Source organism: Hydra vulgaris, chromosome 11 (assembly GCF_038396675.1).
Source record: "Hydra vulgaris chromosome 11, alternate assembly HydraT2T_AEP".
Lineage (NCBI taxonomy): Eukaryota > Metazoa > Cnidaria > Hydrozoa > Anthoathecata > Hydridae > Hydra > Hydra vulgaris.
In genome coordinates, this window is record NC_088930.1 from 36,642,315 (window position 1) to 36,649,438 (window position 7,124).

Below are 7,124 nucleotides of genomic sequence, written 5' to 3' on the forward strand. Positions count from 1 at the left end.
AGTTTTTTTGTTTTTTGTCTTAAAAAGTTTATTTATTTATTGCGAAGTTTTAATAATTAAAAAATAAAGAAACACTTGTCTTCTATAATTTTTCTTTTGGATAATCAAAATATTACAAATCTTCTTAAGAATTCCATCTTTTGCATTAAAAAATTATTCGTTTTAAAATTTCATTTCTTTTTTGACTCAATGGAATGGAAATGCCCAACATTATGTACATATATATATATATATATATATATATATATATATATATATATATATATATATATATATATATATATATATATATATATATATATATATATATATATATATATATATATGTATATGTATATATATATATATATATATATGTATATGTATATATATATATATATATATGTCAAGATAAATAGTTAAACATAAAAAGCTGTCAAGGATTGTTTTCAATACATAACAAAAATCTTAGTTGGTTGTGTTATGTTTGAGGTCATCACAATAGAAATAAATAGCCCTATACTATAAAATCCTATACTGTAGAATAACGTTCAGAAGGACTTTGTACAGTTTTAAGAGTTAAAAATAATAGAAAATTAAAGTAAAAAAATTACTGAAGTTGGAACTTCAATAAATTTTTTACTTTAATTGCAAATAATTATCTGAACTAATACTATGTTTTTATATATGTTAGTTTCTTGTAGTATTTATAGTTTGCAAATACATAATAACTATTTAGTTATATATATACTGACATATAGTATTATTTGTAAAAACACTTATCTAACTTTTTAAAAAATTTTTTAAAAAGTTAGATAAGTGTTTTTTACTAATTTATATATATATATATATATATATATATATATATATATATATATATATATATATATATATATATATATATATATATAATATAGTTTGTGTTAATAAGTAATTAAAGAGATCGGACGTGTTATTGGAGCTTAATAAAGTTATTCAGTTTTTTGGTATATGTATACAAAATACTTTGTATATTGTTTTCACCGTTTGGAGCAGATTTATCGGTTACTAATACTGGTCTACTGGTTTTGGTATACTTTTCTGCTTTCACGCTGTGATTTTTAACAGAACTGGTAAACTCAAGTTATAAATTTAGTTTCAACTTCGCTTTATTTAATCTACTATCACCTATTAATATATTCAACCAACCGTATCAACTCTGAAGTATATACTCCCGAGGGACAATTTAAATCTTATCTCAATTAACAACAAATATCGTAAAAAATAAAAAATAAATTTGCTGCTTGGATACCGTCACCACAAAAAATGGTAACCAAGACGGAAATGGAAGCGCTAATCAAGAGAATATCTGTTCTTGAAACAGCGATTGTTGTGAAAGATAATCAAATTGTGGAATTAGAGAAAAGAGTTAAAACGCTGGAGGACAAAACAACAAATGCTGTGACTTCAACAGTGAACATTGGAAATGATTGGGTTAATGTGGTGTCGCGAAACGCAAAAAAACCGAAAGAACAACTAGTTGTGGTTAACGCAGCAATTAATGAGCAGGAGGAGCGAAAGAAACGCGAAAAGAACGTCATTATATATGGAATTAAAGAGTCGAGCAAAACTGAGAGCAAAGATAAAATTGAAGAAGACAAGAAAGCAATTGAGGACTTACTAAAAACAATAGGAAAAGAAAATGTTAAACCGGTACATTTAAGGAGATTCAAATCAAAAAACGCTGCCAAACCAGGCCCGATTCTACTCGAGTTATCCGAAGGCGAAAGAAATCCTCTCTTACTCGCGTCAAAAAAGCTAAGAGAAAAGCAAGATTTTAAAGAAGTCTATATATGCCCAGACTTGACAGAGGCCGAGAAACTACAGGACTTTGAGTTGAGGAAGAAACGAAACGACTTAAATTCGAAGCTTGACGCCAACTCACCCTTTCGATATGCGATTCATGGAAACGAGATTGTGCGATTTAAAAAACAACTATAGAGAAAAAAAAATGAAAGCGAAAAAAAGCGAAAATTTATCGTATTTATCCTGTATATATTTGAATGCCACTTCACTAAACAACAAGTTTGAAGAACTTAAAGTATTGTGTCACCTGAATGAACCAAACATAATCGGAGTAACGGAAACATGGTTTAGTGAAACTTCAATTACGTGTGTGGAAAATTTTTGCTTATATCGTAGCGACAGAAAAGATGGACGCGTGGGCGGAGGAGTTTGTATTTACGTGAATAGCAAAATAACGTCTTATGAAGTAAATGAAAAATGGCTATTGACGACTGACTTAGAATAAATCTGGACTGTACTAGTTTTCGGAAACGACAAATATTTGGTAGGATGCATATACCGACCAAACGATGTAGTAGATATGGAACTGTTCAGAAATGTTTTCAGAGCTGCAAGAGAATATGTGGACAAACGGGGTTTTAAAGATCTTTTAATAATGGGTGACTTTAATTTTCCGAAAATTGAATGGTCAGATGGAGCAGTTCATGCAATAAATTCCAGTGAACACTCGATAGAACATCATTTCTCGGAAATAATAAACGACGAATTTCTAATTCAGCACGTCGCGATACCTACTTTTCAACTAAACGAATCAACGTACGAGAATACATTGGATTTACTGTTCACAGTAAACGAACAAAGATTATTTCAAGTTGAGGCAAATGCGGTATTAGGGAATATAAGCAAAGGACATCTTGTAATTTGCTTTAAATATGCACTCAATCACAATGAGACAAAAACTGTAACTAGCAACCGGAAATATATTTTAAAAAAAGCTCACTTCGCAGGAATGAACAAATTTTTTACAAATACAGACTGGGTAAACATTTTTGATGCAATTAATGTCCAGGAGATGTACGACACGCTCATTTTTTATGTTAACGAAGCTTGTCAAAAATATATACCGTGTCACAGCTCGAAAAACAGGACTCGTAAAAGAATTTTTTGGATTGACAATGAACTAAAAGAACTTGTGAAGAACAAAAGACGAATGAGACATTTAAACTGTTGCACAAATTGGAAAAACAAAAATATGGTAAACGAATACAAAGCATTGTGTAAAACAGTTAAAATTGAAACGAGAAAAGCCAGAAAAAAATACGAACGCGAACTGGTCTACAAATCGATTAGAAACAAGAAGATACTATTTAAATATGTGAACAATCAACAAAATGTAAAGAGCTCAATTAAAGCGATAAAAAACGTCGAAGGAAATGTTACAAATACGACTAGTGAGATTGTTGACATTTTAAACGAAAATTTTCAAAACTCTTTCACTAAAGAGGGCGACCAAGTATTACCAGAATTCGGATCGAGATGTGGGGTAAATATTTAGATTTTGACGAGAGTGCAATTAATTACAGTGCCGTAGTAACAAGATTAAGCAAATTATCCATTGAGAAATCATGTGGAGTTGATCAATTGAGTACTATCATTTTAAAAAATTGCGCTGAAGGACTAGCAATGCCAGTCACATTGATATTTATGTCTTCGATTGATAAGAGCGAACTACCTAACCAATGGAAATTTGCGAACATTACCCCAATCTTTAAGTACAAAGACAGTAAGCTAGAAGCGAATAATTATCGACCAGTATCACTGACTTCTGTGCCGTGTAAAATTCTGGAGAGCATAATAAAAGACTCACTTATGGCACATTTTACGAACAATAAATTTTTATCGAAGTGTCAACATGGATTTGTTAAATCTAGATCATGCACGACAAATCTCATGGAAACTGTGGATTATTTATCAGAAAATATCGCAATGAATCGTCCGGTAGATGTGGTTTATTTAGACTTTGCGAAAGCTTTCGACACAGTGCCGCACAAAAGACTCGTTTTAAAATTAAAAGCGTATGGAATTACAGGAAAGCTGCTAAAGTGGTTAGAGGAATTTTTAAAAGATAGAAAGCAACGCGTAGTCAACGGTGATACTGTTTCGAGCTGGCGCGATATCTACAGCGGAGTTCCGCAGGGATCGGTAATTGGCCCGATATTGTTTGTTTTGTTCATAAATGACCTGCCGGATAGAATACAAAATGTAGCCAAGCTCTATGCAGATGACACCAAAACAATAATCGAGAACTGCTCGAGAAAGTTCAACACAGGGCTACGAGACTCAATCCAACTCTGGCAAAAATGAAATACGAGGAAAGACTGGAGATTCTTGGCCTCAGCCCATTATGTGAACGCAGACTTCGTGGAGATTTGATCCAGACTTGTAAGTTATTAAATAAGATTGAAAATGTGGACTTTTTAAACGGTTTCAAGCCTAATGATTTTCAATTATCTAGAGGAAACGGTGTCAGGTTTGAACGCGAAAAAACAAAGTGCAACTTAAGACACTCATTCTTTACTAACAGAATAACAAAACCATGGAATAAACTACCTAAAGATGTAGTTAATGCAAAATCAGTAAACAGTTTTAAAGCACAATTAGACAATTGGCTCCTTTTAAATAAAATTAATACTAACACGGCTGTCTAAGTGTGTTATTAATACACACACTCGTCGTCTTCGGGCGGCTACAGCATCTACTACTACTACTACTACTATATATATATATATATATATATATATATATATATATATATATATATATAGTTATATATATAAATTATAGTTATATATATAAATTGTTTTGAATATCACGTTAATAACAACATTAAAAAATTTTACGATGACTTATTCGAACATGGAAATTCCACTAATTAACACACCTACTAGAGTAACCTCAACTTCAGCTACCTTAATTGACAACATTATAACAACCGATATCTTTAATAAAACTCTTAAAAAAGGTATAATAAAAAGTGACGTTTCTGACCACTTCCCAATTTTTTTCTCTATTAATATTGACAACAAATAATACGACAACATAAAAAAGTCATTATCAAACGTTTATTCACCGATGCAAATCTAGCATCGTTTAAGGATCAATGATCTTTAATAAATTGGAACCATATTACCAGTTCATTTGAAGCTAATGAAGTATACGATACATTCTTTCAAACTTTCTATGAAATATATGATGCAAATTTTCCAAAACGTGAATTTATTATAACCAATAAAAGTTTAAAGTCACCATGGGTCAATAAAAATCTTAGGAAATCCTCAAAAATAAAGCAAAAACTGTATATAAAGTACTTAAATAAACCAACACCAGAAAATAAAGTTATTTATAAAAATTACGCTAAAATGTTTGAAAGTCAAAGAAAAAAATTTAAAAAACGATATTACTATGATTTACTAGAAAAATATAAACATAATTCAAAATGCACATGGCAAATTATAAGTCAAATTACTGGAAATAATAAACTAAAATTATGCTCTGTGCCTAACACTATAAAAGTTGATAGCGTATTTTTATATGAACCCAAACAAATAGCAAGAGAATTAAATAAATATTTCGTGTCTGTTGGCCCTAATTTAGCCAAAAATATTCCAAGTATGATTAATCCAATAAATGATTACGTGTTTCCATTAATCTCTAGTTTAGATAAATTTGAAGTATCTTCTTCAGAACTTGAAAGTGCTTTTAAAATGCGTAAAACTAATAAAACAGTTGGTCCTTATGATATTAATTGTAATATAGTCATAGATTCACGAGATACCATAAAACGTATTCTTTTTAAAGTTTTTAAATGTTCTATAAATCAAGGAATTTTTCCCGATCAACTGAAAATAGCCAAAATAAAGCCTATATTTAAAGGAGGTGAACCATCAAATGTCAGTAATTACCGACCAATATCTATCCTCTCTGTTTTTTCAAAAATTTTAGAAAGAATTCTGTTCAACCAAATATCTAATCATCTTGCTGTTAATAATATACTTTACAAAAATCAATAAGGTTTTAAAAGAAGTAACTCTACTGAACATGCAACAATTCATCTTACTCGTAGTATAACTGATTCATTCGAAAAGTCAGAGTTTACTTTAGGCGTCTTTATAGACCTATCTAAGGCTTTCAACACAATTGACCATGAAATACTGTTTAAAAAACTTGAACATTATGGTATCACCGGTAATGCTTTAAAACTACTAAAAAGCTATTTAAAACATCGCAAACGATTTGTCTATGTCGACGGATCTTCTTCACAAGATTATCTAAATATAGATTATCTAAATATAACCTGCGGAGTTCCACAGGGATCTATATTAGGATCTTATTATTTCTGATTTATGGAAACGATCTATATGAAGTCTCAAAATTAACAACAATAATGTTTACTGATGATACAAACCTATTCCTATCTAATAATGATATCAATAAACTTTTTTATAATATGAACATTGAACTAGTAAAAATATCTGACTGGCTTAAGTCAAATAAACTTTCACTCAACATTGATAAAACTAAATGGATTTTCTTTCATCCACGATTTAAAAAACATTTACTTCCAAGTAATATGCCTCTTCTTCAACTGTATTACTCTTTTATACACTGTCATATTAATTATGCCAATATTGCATGGGGTAGTACCCATAAAAGTAAATTAAAGCCACTTTATTGTCAGCAGAAGCATATTGCACGTCTTATAAATTTCAAAAATCGTTTTACTCACTCAAGGCCACTTTTATTTAACATGAATGTTTTTAATATATATCATGTAAATGTTTATAATGTTCTTTATTTTATGTTTAAATGTAAAACCAACTCATCTCCAGCTTCCTTTTTTGATTTATATTCTTTATAAGAAGAAAATAAATATTCTTTAAGAAATGATTATTTTATTAAACAGCCAAAATTTCAAACAAACTTTGGTAAATTTTGCATTTCTTTTCGTGGAGCTTTTTTATGGAACCAAATAATTTTAAAAAATTTTGATTTTTCTCATGAATGGAATTATTATATGTTCAAAAGAAAACTAAAGAAAGTAATTTTCTCAATTGAAAATATTTTTATATACTTTTAATTGTACCAAGTTTTGTCATCACTCATTTACATTTTACTTTTATACAATATTGATTTAAAGTTTATGTGAGAAACTATATTTAAACACCATTATATGAATTTTGTTAAAAGTTGCACTGACATTATTTGTACAGTAGTCATTTTTAATTTACTTGTTTACTTTAATTTTTATTTTAATTCGTAATATTTGTAAATAATTTGTATCACGAACGGAAAAGTTCAAA